Genomic DNA, 15,946 nt, shown 5'->3' with positions numbered 1-15,946 from the left:
AGATGATTGGGAATTTTCCTCATGACATGAGGAAGGCTGTTCCAGAGGTTAGCTGCTGCTATGGAAAAAGCCCTGCCACCGACCCTTGTACGGCTGAATCTTGGAACAACAAGAAGATTTGCAGTAGAGGAGTGTAAATCCCGTTCGGGGAGATAGCGGGAACATTTAGTCTGCAGGAACTCAGCCCTTTGACCATGAATAGCCCGATGAACTATACACAGGGCCTTGAAATGAACACATTGGCTGACTGGGAGCCAGTGAAGTTGGCATAGCACCGGGGAGATGTGAGCTCCATACGGGGTGCCCTTGGCCAACCTGGCCGCCAGATTCTGTATGCGCTGTAGGCGCTGTATTAAGCCAATCGGCTGCGACAGGTACAGTGAATTACAATAATCCAAGCGGGAAAGTACTAGCGCTGCGACTACAGGAGGGCGCATGGGTTCACGTATCATGGGTGGAACCTTCTTCAAAACCCTGATTTGGTAGCGAGCGGCTTGACACGCGGCCGTCCCTTGGTTAGACATGGAAAGGGAAGCAGAGAGAATGACACCCAGGTTTTTTACTTTGCTTACTGGGCTGGGAAGAGGACCCAGAGAAGCAGGCCAGAAAGTGGTGGTCCGGAGTGAGAGGTCGGGGGGGTAGCCCACCACCAATACCTCAGTCTTGTCACTATGAGCTTGAGCCAGTTCTGATCCATCCAGTCACTGACGGCACTCAAACAGTCACGAAGACACAACGACATATCAACTCGATCTTGATCTAACCGGATCAGGATTTGAGTGTCGTCGGCATAAAAGTAACAGTTGAGGCCGTGGGCATGGATAAGGCCGACCAGCGCCCAGATGTGGATGTTAAACAGGATTGGGGAGAGTGAAGAACCCTGTGGAACAAAGAAAGGAAAGGGGGCATAACAAGAGTTTGTGTGCGGTCTGATAAAAAAGAGGTGAACCAAGCAAGGACTTGGCCAGATATTCCGATCTGTGCCAGGCGTGACAGGAGGATGGGGTGGTCGACCGTGTCAAACGCGGCCGACTGATCTAACAGGATCAAAGCACCAACCCCACCCAAGTCAACTAGCCTGGACATATCGTCCTGCACAGAAACCAACACACTTTCAGTTCCTCTTCCTGGTCTAAAACCTGCCTGTGCAGGATTAAAGATCTTTGAGGATTCCAGATAGGAGGATAAGAGGGGGGGTGATGATAGATTCCAATAGTTTGGAAAAGAAAGGGAGCAGAGAAATGGGGCAAAAATTAGCCAGAACCGTGGGGTCAAGTGAGGACTTCTTGAGAAGAGGAACAACCCTTGCGGATTTCAGCTCTAAGGGGACAAGTCCTGATTGACAAGAATTGTTTATTGCCGATGTAATTTCCACCAGTAGATCTGGAGCGTTCTTCTTCATAATTGTGACAGGAATGGCATCCTCAGGGGAGGATGATTTGTTTCTTTGAATAGCGGCTAGAACTTCCGTCTCGGTAAAGAGAGGGAAGGCCAACCAGTTGGCGATGGGTTCAGTGGGGAGAGTGGGTGGTGGCTTGACAACATTAGGAGTCAGTATAGCTGGGGATTTAGCAATATTTGTGCGGATAACTTCCATTTTATTAAATAAAAAAAGAGAGATCATTGCACAGCTTTTGAGAGGGTTTAAACCTAGAAGTAAGGGGCTCAGAAGAAGCTAATGACTTCACGATAGAGAAGAGGGTTTTTGGCTGACATAGCGCAGTTTCGATCTTCTGAGAGAAGAAAGTGGCTGTAGCTATTTTAACGTTGGCCAAATAGGTGTAAAGACAGGATTTATAACAGTAAATGGTGTTTCCATTTGCCACAAGGCAAAGTGGGGTGTGGGGGAGAGAAGGGGAGTAATTAACAAGGGCAAACACAGTAAATATACAATCATGGTCCTTCTAGGCCTTGTGGTATTCGGACATGCAAGTGCAGTGAAGAGAAGTGCAGGAGAAGGGGGGATGGGAAAGGTCGCAGGGTATGGGCACTGGTGGGGGCGGTGTTACTGGTCTTGACTGGGTAGAGGGCTTGGTGACCTGTGAGATTCATGAAGGACCAGGCTGCCAGTATCAGTGGCAGTGGGGTGATTAGCAGGGAAGGGGAAGAGAGAAATAGGTAGGGAAGAGTAGAGTTTTGAGAAGTTTTTGTCACGTAAGGGTGTCTGGCTCAGGTCTGAGAACGGCCAAGAAAGCTATTCCAAAGAGAGGCACCAGTCGAAGAGAGTGAATTACCCCCCACTTTCTACTTGGAAAAGCATTTGACAAGCAAAGAGTTGCAGTTACAGGGGTGGAGGGCCCTAGCAGAGGGGTATTTAGGGAAAGTTGAAGATAGCATGGCCCCAGACCCCAAAAGACCATGTCAATGATGGAGAGGGTCTTGAATTTGATCATTGCGGCCACAGGGAGCCAGTGGAGAGAATTTAGGGCTGGCGAGTTACGGTCCTTGGGCTTGAGGCCAAGGATAAGTCTTGCAGCCCTTCTCTGGATTAGTTGAAGGGGGCGTAGAGAAGAAAGGGGGAGGTTGAGGAAGAGGCTGTTGCAGTAGTGGACCAGTGCTCTGGAGACGTTGAGCTTCTGGGAAAGGTGAAGAAAGGGAGAATGCCTCTAAGGAGGTGGAGCTGGAAGTGGGCCTTCTTGGCATGGTCCAAGATGTGAGGGGTGAAGGAGAGAGAGGGGTCAAAGATGACCCAACATTTTTGGCCTCAGAAGATGGTGTGGGTAGAGGGCCCAAGGAGGGCGGCCAGAGGGTACGAAGGAAACAGAGCACAGGTGTCCTGATAAGAAGGATTTCCATCTTACTGGCATTAAGGCAGAGATCCTTAGCTGCACACCATGTCTGGATAGCAGTCAGGCAATCAGAGATGAGAGATGAGGAAGAAGAGTTAGTAGGGGGAAGTTTGAAGGAGAGCTAAGTGTCATCAGCATAACACTGGAAATAAGGAGAGATGGAGGAGATGGGGTTAGCAAGAGGGGTGAGATAGATATTGAAGAGCCACAGCGATAAAATAGAGTCCTGGAGCGACCGCAGGTAGAGAGTTAGGCGGTGGAGGAGAAAGGGCCCATTTGCAGCTGGGAATGGCGGTTAGTGACGAAAGAGGTCAGCCAGTCCAGTGCGCGGTCCGTGATGCTGAGGGTATCACTGAGCCATTTTAAGAGGATTGAATGGTTGACCGTGTGGAAGGCAGAGGAGAGATCAAGGAGAATAAGAACAGCAGGAGAGTTAGAGTTGTATGTCTTGCACTAACAGCAGTCTGACATGATACTTTTGCATAGTTTGTTCACAGTAGTGATGAGGCTCTGCCTTCCTGGTTATAGATGTGTATTTTAAATACTAATGAAATATCATTAACCATAGCTGTAATTAATTATCTTAATGGGGTCTTAGGTCTATAACCATGGTATATGAAAGCTATGCATTTATACTACTATTATATGTTTTGATGTGTTTTACAATTTTGGTGGATGCTAACTACACTGATTATGAAATTAGTTTTTGTTGTGTCTTTTTTGTGAAAAGTTTTAATGTAAACTAAATCGCACAATAAATAAATAAATGCCAGCGTTTTCCATGTTTTTGGAGCCAGTCGAACTCTGTCAGTGGTTGTTCATCGCTTTTTAATATGGCTTATCAAGTCACCAGAGTCCATCAACAGGCACAATCAATGACTCAACATTCAGAGTTGCAGGGTTCGTAACTGAGTTGCGGGCCCTGATTGACCAGCAGATGTTGGAGGATAGTTGTCATTTTCCTCAGCCACTCGAATCTGAGAAATTGGTTCAGTGATTGTGTCAGAACCAATGTTCCCCTGACATGGTGGTATTAGGTTTGGCCCTGAATTAATTCCACATTTTTTAAATTGAGGAAATTGTTCTCGCTGTATTCTTCCCAGATCCTCACTCTCTGGAACAAAATCTCCTTCTTCATCTGGATCTGGCAAAGGCTTTATTGACCTTCAAGGATCAGACAAACGGATTCCTAATGTGTCTCTCTAGGTAAACTGGTGAAAGGAGAACCAGGAGGGTCGTTTTGCGCCCGTGGACAGAGGGTCTGGCAGGTCGCTATGGCAGACACTTACAATGCGCCACATGTGCCTCCCCTCCAATCTTCTTCTTTTGCTGCAAACTGGCACTTGGAGGTTCGCTAGCCTCAGAGTTTGGGTTTATCCCCTTAAGGCTAATTGTAATGGGTTTATTAACTCCTTAAGTGCCAGGCTATTATGGAAGTCTATGCAAAAGGAGCATCCTCGTCCTTACGTACATGGATTAGCATTTGACTACCTAGTGTTTTTGATTTACAAAACTGCATGGTACTGCTTGCTACATCTTCACTCTGTTAGGACTGTGAAAAAGAACGACGATGGGAGGTTTGCTTGATTTTGTTATTGCAACCTGAATTGCTCCTTATGCTCTCGACTTATGACAGTCCTCAGCACCCGTATTGGGAAAGCCAGGGACTAAGAATCATTCCTTGATTGTATCTGTAGGAAAAGGGTCTGCTTCGAAGAGCAGAGCACCCTTCACGTTGTTAGGACTGCACAGAGTGAAGGAGGATGGGGAATTATGCAGATTACTCTGCAAAACAAAACATACACGTGGGTATGGCAGGTTTATCTAAGCACCCCTCCAGGAAAACGGCTTTTCTTTGCAAGTAAGAATGAAAATCTATTCTGAAAGGGCCCGAGCTGCATATGACTTGACCTGGGAGTGTCTCAAATTAATTTCATGTATCGTCCATAAACGGCACAATAAATGTCCACGAAATAATTCCATACACTGTGCATCTTCTGCAGTAAGTCAAAACACTCCACTCTACCTCATGACTCCATGCTGCCACACATGACAACGTGCATGCCTTATGACAGCCTTAATGCCAGTGCACACACTTTGGGGAACTAGTTATCAGAACGCACATTTGGACAATGCTTTTGGTGGGTAGTGTCGGACCATGAATTATATTAATCTTTAAATGTTAACCCAATGGAGACATTTGTTTCATTCATCATGTAGAAAATATATTACATGAAAACAATATGCAGGGGAAACTATTATTAAATACACTTCTCAACTGTTCAGACTAAACGCAGTAATTTGCTAAGCATGATTCAAGGGTAAACAGGAATTGCATAGCATGAACATCAAATACCCTTGAGCAATGGGGCAATGCTCAACCTACCTAATGAAGAGTAAAGTCATTACTGAGCTATAACAAAGCCGAAATGTAATACAATTAAACAGAAATATTGCAAGTGCTTCCGGTTTGCGCTCAGTGCACGTTGCCCATAACATGTTAAGTTGCATGTGTCATTCCATTCAGAACAAACGAGACAATTAAGGCATCACTGAAACCAGAGCACATTGAGACAAGTCTTTTTCATCAAAGGATATTCCCTTGAAACCCTCTGCCTAAACAAGTGTTTAAGATATTATTATTGTATTTTCCCTTTTTATATCAGATAACACAGCAGTAGAGCTCTTCTGTGTAGCAAGTGTGGCTGATGGAACTGATCTAGACACATCTGGAAAACAGAGCTGGCACCATCAAGGGGCACACATCTGCATATCTGTTTCCCTAGTTTTAGGATGTAAAGCAGGCGAATGTGCAGTATTTCTGCAGGGCTGATGGGTACAGCCGGTAAGCTCCCCTCTAAGACTATCTGGGATCTGCTGCCAGGGCATCCCGGTAACAAGCGGAGAATGTGCACTATTTACCCTTTGTGCAAGTAAATAGTAGAGATTCTGCACTATTTACCCTCTGCACTGGTAAATAGTAGATAGCATTTACTATCTAGCCTTTGTCCTGAAAAATAGTGGAGATGTTGCACTGTTAAGTCTCTGTTCTGGTACATTGTAGAAAACCTGCACTATTTAAGAGGATGGTGAGTACTGCTGACCAGCCCTCTTTAAGATCCTTTCATGGCTGCTTTAATTGCATCCTGGCAAATAGTAGAGAATGCACACTATTTACCCTTTATTCTGGTAAATAGTAGCAAAGTATTACTACTTACCAGAACAATGGGAAATGATAGCTGGCTCATCTCTAATAATCTCTTAGAGCTACTTCCAGTGTGCCTTGATAAATAGTAGTGCATGTGCACTATTTATCCTTTATCCTGGTAAATATCAGAGAGTCGGCTCTATTTATCTTTCGTCCTGGTAAATGGTATATATCCTGCAATATTGTCCCTTCTTCCTGGTAATAATTGTGGTAGCAAAATAAACTGCACTATTTACCAGGACACACTCTCTTGTAAGACTCTCTTGTGACTGTGTTCATTGCTTCATGGTAAAAACTACGGAATGATGTGCACATTTTACCCTTCATCCTGATAAATAGCAAAATATCAAACGTTTATTGACTGTCCCCCTCTGAGACTCTCTCAGAGCTGCGTCCAAAGCATCCACGTAAATAGCAGAGGTTCTGCACTATGTACCTTTCATCCTGGGTAATAGTAGAACTTCTGCAATATTGACCAGGCCCATGGGTATTGCTTACTTCCCATCTAAGGTAGATAGATAGAATATTTATTAAATGCAGATTTATTACCACGCAACTGGTTTCAAGGCGCTAACATAAAATACAAAGGCCAGGCAAATGTCCCTTAAAACACATGATACAAACAACAAAAACCCAATACAGTGCGAGCAGTCTTCCAATCATGTAACAATTCAGGAAATAAAAAAAAGAAGAAAAATCCTTTTTAAACCTAGACTTAAAACTTTGTCCAGAGACACATGTTCGAATTGAACTTGGAAGACCATTCTAAAGGGGACTACCCAATTTTCCAATTAGGCGTTTAGTTTAGCCACCTGCAGTAGATCGTCCCCACTCAATCTGAGCACTCAAGAAGGAGTATACTACTTTACATGCATGGAGAGATATTTAGGTGCCATTCCTTGTCTAATTTTCCAGATCTGGGTCAAGACTCTAATTGGAATTTGGTGCTCAATCTTAAGACAACCCAGTAGGCTATGAGCATTTCAGAAATGTATAGCCCACAAATAGTTTGCACTGCGGATGTTGTACTGCCTATAGTTTAGCTGTGCATTTCTTAGCAATGCCCAGGGAAATGGATGCACAGTTTTGAATTCTAGATAGAATCACTGCCTGAACTATAGTCTTTTCTTGATCAATATCTAGTGAGTGACTACTTCAATTTATGTGATATAGATGAAAGTGACAATTTTGCATGACAGATTCCACCTGTGGGCCAGGAAACAGATTGCTGTCAAACAGCACACCCAGGTTTCTAACTACCTCCACTGATACTATAGGAGTGCCTATGCTTGTCGGCCACATTAACGGCAAAGGTTCCTCCACTGGGTGACCTACCAGGAATATATCTGTTTTTTCACAAATTGTCCTTGAAAGGTTATCTTGCACCAGCGCTGTATTGCACCTAAGCATTCACCCACTTGTTTTCCTGTGTCAAGACTGTTGTGTAGGACCACTAAGAACTGGGTATCATCAGCATAAAGCTGGTAATCAAAAGGCCAGCTTTCAATAATTTGTGCTAGACAAGACATATAAACATTGAAAGGGAGAGGTGATAACGCTAAAGCTTGTGCACGCCGCAAGTGAGAGGACTACTAGCAGACTTTACATTTCCTAGTTGCACCCTCTGATATCTGTCAGCTAAATATGATTCCATCCAGGCCAGCGCTGATCCAGATATGCACATCTGTGACTTTAAATAGAGAATCAGAATTCTATAGTCCACTGTGTCGAAAGCAGCTGAGAGATGAAAGAGAGTCACAGATGATGAGTCTCCTCCATCTCTTGTAGCCACACATTTTTCCCCAATGCATAAGACTGAATACTTTGTGCTATGACTCGACTGTGACAGCAAATTGTTATTTTCCAAGTGATTGGACAGTTGGAAAATAGCTTCACCTTGCATGACCTTACTAAGGAAGGGAAGATTTGATCTGATCCTAAATACAAATTCAACAAGTCCTCTAACTGCACTTTTTTCAAAGAGAGGTGTAATCTGCGGTGTTTTCAGTATAATAGTGTAAAGGGGGAACCTCTGCATCCCCTCATTAGCCTGGACATCTGTGGACAATGGCACTGGAGTAAGAACAAAGCAAGACGAATGCCCGGATGGGAGATCACAGTCATCTATAACATCACTGGAAGCATACAGGGCTCCTACAATCAGCTTGCTTTTTATTGTCTTTTGAAAATGACACAATACTTCAGAATACATATCTAATTGGTCCCTTCAGCCAAAAATAAACCCCTACTTGTCTTTGATTGGTTGGCTTAGCTGTCGCTCACCAAGCCAAATTAGCTCATGTTTGGCATGCTCCGTCTGACTGACACATAGACTGATTAGCCCATTCCAGTCTCAGCTAAACATAATTATGTATCTTTCAAATCCTGACAAGAAACAGTTCTTATCTAGTTTTTGAGATTCTGCCAAATCTACTTGGCAGCTAATACCGTGAAAACCTCCATGACCTAATTTTATTTGTTGCCAAGTAAGCAGCTGTTCTGCTAATTGGTAGCTTTCCCATGCGCTTATGGGATTTGCTATCAATGATTGTCTCCTTTCTCTGCCAAAATGTCTAAATAGACCATCCCAGATGTACTTTATCTCACAGTGAGCTGCTGCCAAAGAATATTCCATCATCAGTATGATTCAGCTCTTTTAACACTTGACTCTGAAGCCATTTTATATTCTGGCATCCATTTAAGAATCTATCTAATCCTGTTCAGCCTAGATGGCTACCAACGGTGAGTTGTTATTTACTTTTGAGCATAACTCATTTTCTATCCAGTTTCCAGAATATGTTTTTAGATATCCATGATGTGTGTGTAATACCTGAGGCATCCTTCATTTCCTGAGTCATTCCGACCCCAGAAATATGTGTCGCACCACATGCACTGTTTACCTAAAAATAAAAGCATTATAATTCTGATTTTTGCAACATTGGAACCATTGATCAACCTATCATGTTACCAGCATTCAGTGTGGGGGGATCTATTACTTCTTATACAATGGGAAATATCTAACTTTGAAAAGAGCCATTTGTTATATTACCAAAATCTTCAGGCAACACTGAAATGTGCTCTTCTATAATTCTAGGTGGTAAGGGGTCCGATGATAAGCAGGATGCTTTCAAACTGCAGACTCTTTCTTTTATATCCACACTAGATCAAAAGCATTTAAATGGCACTGATCTTTCTATGGAGTCAATTCTAGGACTTGTATTTACTTTCGCTTCAGCTAACATTGCATCACGCAACACAACAATCTTGGACACAAACAATGATATCAATTCACCCTATAATGATTGACAAGGATGGATTTTATTTAACGTGTTACCTTGAGTGGTGACTTCTTTATACATTTTAAAGTCTTCACCAGTATTGGAGATAGCTTCTGCTATTCAATTAGAGAAATAGGTCTTCTTAGATTGACATATTCTCTTTTTATAACTCAAATATGAAGAGCATAGTTTAACGTATCCACTTCAGACCTTGTAGAATGGCAATGCCTTTCTAATTGAACACACACTCTTTTTAACTGAGTCATTTCTGAAGTGTACCATTTGTTTATTGAAATCATTTTAGGTCTGACTGCTTTCTGAATGATAGGAGCCAGTGATACTAGACACCAAATAACTTTTTTTTAATCAAATTAGAGAAAATGCTATACTGTGGCTTGGGGCAGGTCACAACCTGAGAAACTAGAATATAATATTTGGAAATGATCTACCTACAGGTATTATCATTACTGTATCCAGGCTGTCAAGATAAAAAGTTAGCAACATGCTCTATTTTCACTTCATAAAGTTAAATAAAAATGTGGCACTATTTACCCTCCTTCGAGGTAAATAGCAGGGATTTTGCATTTGTCCCCCTTCACACTGGCAAAATAAAGAGATTGTGCACGTTATACCCTTTGTCCTTGTAAACTATAGATAATGTGTACTATTTAGCATTCATCCTGGTAAATTGTACCAAAGCTTCACTATTTAATTTACTTATTTATTTATTGTGCATTTGTAAGGCCCTCATACATCAAGTACATTGTGTTTCAAAGCACCCACAGGACAAGGTGGAGGGAACATGGGAACAAAAGGCAAATAGAATAACAATGAAGAGAAAGAAAGAGGCGATCCTACTAAGCCTTGTGAGCATTCAGAACGTGCAAGTGCAGAGAGAGAGAAGGGACGACGGAGGGGGTAAGTGCTAGGGGTTCCACGGAGGGAAGTGCTAGGGAGCAAGTTGCAAACAGCTGTTAAGTGCCTGGCAGAGATCACTTGGTAAAAGTGGTCAACTGCCAATACAATAAGTGCAGGCCTATGCGACAGCACAGGCCAGTGGGTGCCCAAATGCAAGTGCTGGGAGTGGGCGGAGGCTGAAGGCGATTGGCGGGCAGGGAGGCCAGGACCCAGAAGGACACATAAGGGCCCTGGTCACCAATCTCAGCATATTTACCCTAGCAGTTTGTATCCTTGACTTCCACTCTAACACACTCTCATGTATTCTTGCCGGGTATCCTGGAAAATAGTCAGCAATGTGCACTATTTAGCCTTTGTCCTGGTTTACAGGAGTACATCTATACTGTTTCACTTTCATCTTAGGAAATTCCAACAAAGCTTCACTGTTTACCAGAACAGTGGGTTGGGTATTGCTGACTTCGCCTCTAACACACTCTATTATAGCAGAGAATGTGCGCTATTTACCCTGGGACCTAGTAAGTAATAGACATTATTGACTATTTACAGTTTATCCTGGTATGTAGTAGGAATTGTGTACTATTTACCCTTTGGTATTATGAATAGCAGAACTGTGGGTATTGCTGACTTCCCTCTAACACATTCTCTTGGCTACTTCCAGGGCATCCTGGTAAATAGCAGAGAATGTGCTCTCTTTAGACCTGGCCCTGGTAAACAGTAGATGTTCTGTACTATTTAAACCTCATCCTTGTGAATAGACACTTGATAGTATGATGAAAGTAAGTTAAGCTCTTTCTGATACGATCTGTATTGATCAACATGAAGCTGCTGGCCAAACAACAATGACTGCACTATACCCTGGCATCATTCTCCCAGCAGATTCTTGCTGCACCATGTACCTTTCAGGCTAATCCCTAGTTCCACATTCTGGTGTGTTTCTGCACTACCCACATATCTCTATTGTCTCTCCATTGTGTTCCCCATTCCTCTACTGCCCACTAGAGTGATGAAAAGTTGTGGGACTTCACCTTCACACACTTCATGAAAAAAGTAGGAAACATTATTTATTCTGCTAGGCACCCTACCTCTAGAACAAGTTACCAGCACAGAAAAAAACAGCCACTCTCCATCCTACATTACAGGAAGGACCTGAAAACACTACTCATCAAAGAGCATCTGACCAATTTCTAAGCAGCCCACTCAAACCGGGGTCATCAATTATTTTACAGTGAAAGTTGACCCCCCAGAAAAGTGATTCACTGATGATTATCATTTTAGAGGAGGCAGGCACCAAAGGAGCAGGCATTCCCAAATGGACAGAAGCAAGTATTGTAATGCAATGTAAGTGGTCTTGCATTGCACCTTTCTGCCTCTATTGGTGGCCTTGCTGTGCATGACTCTGGGGTAGTGGAGGTCATTATTGGGGCATTGGGATTGGCAGATGCAAAATGTATGGTGTTGATGGGTACAGTTTGGAAGTACCCGGTGCCTTTGTGCCAATTTGGTTTCTATGGGTTTGGCTGAGAAACCTTATAGGGAAGAACTCAAGACATGATTGACTTCAGAGCTTTGGGCCTAAGTAGCCACTGATGTGAGGTGGTGTGATAGGGCTAGTCTTGGAGGGAGTGTGTGTGTTGAGTGTAAGGTGCTAGGAGATCTAAGCTTTTATTCCGTTAGTCAGGGGAAGGAGGTAGGAATCCTTACAAGGCAAAACAACCTGAAACTCTGCAGTCCTACCCTATGCCATTAGTAGAGAACCCATTTTCCTATCTTACAATGTCACGTGTCAATCCCCTCTCTCACTCTGTCTCAAATAGATACATTGTATCCCACGAGGAATCAAAACAAGCATCTGTGAGTTGGCAGATGACGTAGAGGGCACCTTGGAAACTCCAGACATTACCATGATCTACCTGCTAAGGTTCATGGGTGGTAATGGCAATGTTTCTTTACTGTGGCTAACATGTTTTACTGCTGTGGGGGGAGGGGGAATACCACATGAGATATGGGGGGGTTCGCGGAGCCTGCAAGGACATGTTTTTTCTTACTGCGCCATGGCTTTTTTAAAATTTGTGTTAGCCTAAACTATTGCATTAGAGTACAGATAGGGAGAAATGGCAAATGAGGAGGGATACACAGCTTGTATGTGTTGTTTGGTTATTTGCCCACCCATTGCCTGTCTATGGCCATGCTGATCCCTATGGCCATTCCCACCCAGTTCTTGCTCCTCCTCCCCAGCCAAAGCACCTCCTCGTGGGAACTCTTTGAGCTCGCTTTAATCAAGCTTTACCATCAAACTTTGCAATGGAAATGCCTGCCAGTCTTTTTTCAAAGCAGTCTTCGGACAGTTAATTACCTCATTGGAGTTCTAAACCCACTACTGGTGTAATAAAAATGCCTTAAATGTCTGCCTTCAGCAAATCAATTTCTAAGCTCTATGCGTGCCCTTCACTGAAGTCCTGTTAAAACAAGTATTGGTAAGGCCAACGGTTTTGGCTTCTGTATAAGTATTGGGCATTTGCCAGGCACTGCTATTACATGCCTATCTACTCATACCATTTTGCAACTGCTACCATATATGGCCAGTTAATACCACTACAGCTGTGCCTGGCAAGTGTCTTTGCCATGCCTACACCAAAGCCCAAACTGTTGGCATTGGCAATTCCTTTTGACTGGCATTAAGGGTAAGCTAACAGGAGTATGTTCTTATGTGGAGCTACTGGTATATATTGGCCGAGCCAGCATGAACATATTGTGTTAAATTATCATTACTAGCACTTTGGGCAAAGCAAACATGAGTATGTTCTTTTTTGGGGATACTGGTATATATGTGCACCAGCATGGTCATGTATGGGTACAACTAGTATGAAAGGTTTTTTACACTTGCAGAGCACTGGCATACATTGGGAGAAGGCATTATAAACATGTGTTGGGAAATGCGTCTGTGCATTTTTGGTGACTTAGTTTCTACTGGATTTTTTTACCATGTGTTACCCTACAAAACTATGGGCCTCATTACAAGTCTGGCGTTAACCCTGCCGCTGCTACTGGGGGGTTGCCACCGGACTTGTAAGATTTACTCGTGCCTGGCTTGCCCGTAACACCGGGGGATTACAACACTGGCGTTCCGGAAAGTCAGGCGCCAGTAAATTGTAAAATCCCATTCCCATAGGACTCAATGGGAATGGGGACCATGGAAGCACCGGCACTGTTAATAACAGTGCCAGTGCTTCTGTGAAACTCTGCATGCGGGTGCCGTTCTGCCCGGCAGGTCTGACCCTGGAGAGCGGGATGGCACCCACCCTCAGAGTCGAACTGTGCCAATCCAGTAACAACGGAGCTGGTGGGCTTAGCAGCAGTGTTGTTACCGGACGGCACAGTCATAATGAGGCCCTGTGTCTGTGTGGCTTTCTTTTGCCATTTTGTCACAGAACGTGTACTGTAAAATGCACCTTTTTAACCCAGTATTTATAACATTTTCTCAGGGGGACAAACCCTCGCCCAAACCCATCTTGATTTGTTTGCTCCTCCTTGCTCCTCATTTGGTCGGATGCAGAACAAACTCCTTTTCCTCTGCGGGCTCCCCTTGGGATGGGCCCTACTACATTAGATACATCAGCCAGTCCGATAGCACAGCGAGTAGAGAGCTTGCTTTGTCATCTGTGCAAAGCCTTTTGATGCAGGTTCAAATCCCGGCAAGACCAAACTCAGCCTTTCCTCTTTCCAAAGTTGATAAATGAGAATGAGCACCACACCGTGGGTAATAATAAGCAGCGCTCAAATACCTAAGTGTTTGTAACGCTAAATACACGCTAAACTATTATTATTAGATCCAGGCCCCACTTGTTAGACAATCTTGGCTACGACTCTGGCGTCCACCGGTCAAGATGCTGCAGTGGGGAACCAAGAAAACAATACAGGAGGAAGTGGGGGCCCTATCATATTTATATTATGTATGTATTTGATCTGATTCATGCAGGCCTCACAGACACAGTCAATTCGCTTCAGGCAGCACACACAGACTGAACGAACAAGAGGGAAGGAGGAGGGGTGTGTTGGAAAACACAGGAACAACTTACCATTCACAACGATTCTTACATCTTATTCCTGGAATTAAGCGCGCTGCTTTTTGCGTAAAATGGTACATTTGGTTTCAGATTAAATGTTTTTTGGTTCTGAAGGGCTCCTGTTGTTAGACAATTTTAAAGGTTCTTTTGAGAAGCTGCCCTTTTAGAAGGCTTTTGAATCTAGTGAAATGTTGCTGCTTGCGCAATCCCAGCAGGACCTTATTCCATAGCAAAGGACCCTGTGACACTACTAATCACGAGGCAGGCATGTGTTGCTTTTTGTCGGAATCCTTTGTTGTCCTTGGAGGTAGTATTTCGGTATTTTCTCGCAATAGATTGGATGGGGTGTTGCAACGCAGCAATGGGTTTTCTACTGAATTATGTTTTATCTGCAACCATGGAAGTCTCGCTACTGGGTTTTGATTTTGTTGCAGCTGCTTGATGACGTAATCTAGAAGACCAGTGTACCTTAGAGGTCCAATTAAAAATGATATTGGAATTCCTGCTTGACAGAAGGGGTCATTGGAGGCTGAATGCCTCATATTGTCCAGACGGGCATGAGGAAGCGGGACAAAGGGTAAATGTCCATTGAGTCTATTCATCTAATGTCCCTGTATGCCTCTGAGACTTAACATTTCCTTTTAGCTAGTAAGAATGCTCAGTGGGCTGGGCACCTCCAGTAGTGATTGCTTTGTACTTCAGACAAAGATGTCTCCTGAGATTGAAAAAATTGATAATCCAGGGACGTAATTTGGGGGTCGCCAGTGAGGTCTCCCTTGCTACCCCTGAGGTCTGCCTTGCTACGCCCAAAATAAAAACGTTAAAAAATAAAACAATTTAAGCTCCTGTGCTGTGGTCAGCGCCATGTGGCTCTTTATTTTTGGAGAGGCTGGCTTTTTTGTTCAGGCCTCTTTAAAAAAACAGGGATGGTTCCACTAGTGTAACACTTTGAGCAGAGACCCTAAATAAGAAAGAATAGGAATAACAAATAATTTTTCTTTCTGATATTCTATACAGTAATTGCTAGACTCACTAAAGATTTATTTCAGGCACACTTCAGGGGTTGAGTCACTGATATAGTCTGTTCTTAAACACCTCAGCTCAGCTTTTCATCCTTCTGAGGTTGATTAATGAGTACCAGCACAGGTTGGGTGATATTGTATGTATTCGCTTATGCGAAAGTGCTTTATAATAACATCTCATTATCATTTGGTCTTGGAAGTCTGCTTGCATTCACAGTAATTTGGTAATATGGGCCTATACACACTGATAATAATGATACATATGGTGATCCATTCTTGTATGAAATGTATATCACATTATAGTGATATTGTAACCATATGTTTCATAGTGTACTTAGGAACAATGCTATGCGATGCTACTTCCTGGATTGTTATGGGTGAAAGGTTGTGTTCCTTCGCTTCCTGGAGTGTCACTTTGGAGGGGGGGTGGTCAAATGACATCACTTTCTGTGATGTCATCGTAGGTCAAAGGTCATGTGATGTCACTTCCGCTACCCCTGGCATTTTGGTGAAATGACGTCCCTGGGGTAATCTTTCTTGTGGGGTGGCAGGGGAGTGGGGTAGTTTGGGGGAAAATAACCCGTCATATTAAAGCAGGAAGGCAGATCAGTTTTACCTTGGTGCTTTATTTTTTTATTTTTATAATTTTTATTGAGATTGCAACAAT

This window comes from Ambystoma mexicanum, chromosome 12, assembly GCF_040938575.1.
Source record: "Ambystoma mexicanum isolate Mex_15411 chromosome 12, UKY_AmexF1_1, whole genome shotgun sequence".
Taxonomy (NCBI): Eukaryota; Metazoa; Chordata; class Amphibia; order Caudata; family Ambystomatidae; genus Ambystoma; species Ambystoma mexicanum.
The sequence above is the reverse complement of the archived record's forward strand: the minus strand, read 5'-3'. Positions refer to the sequence as shown.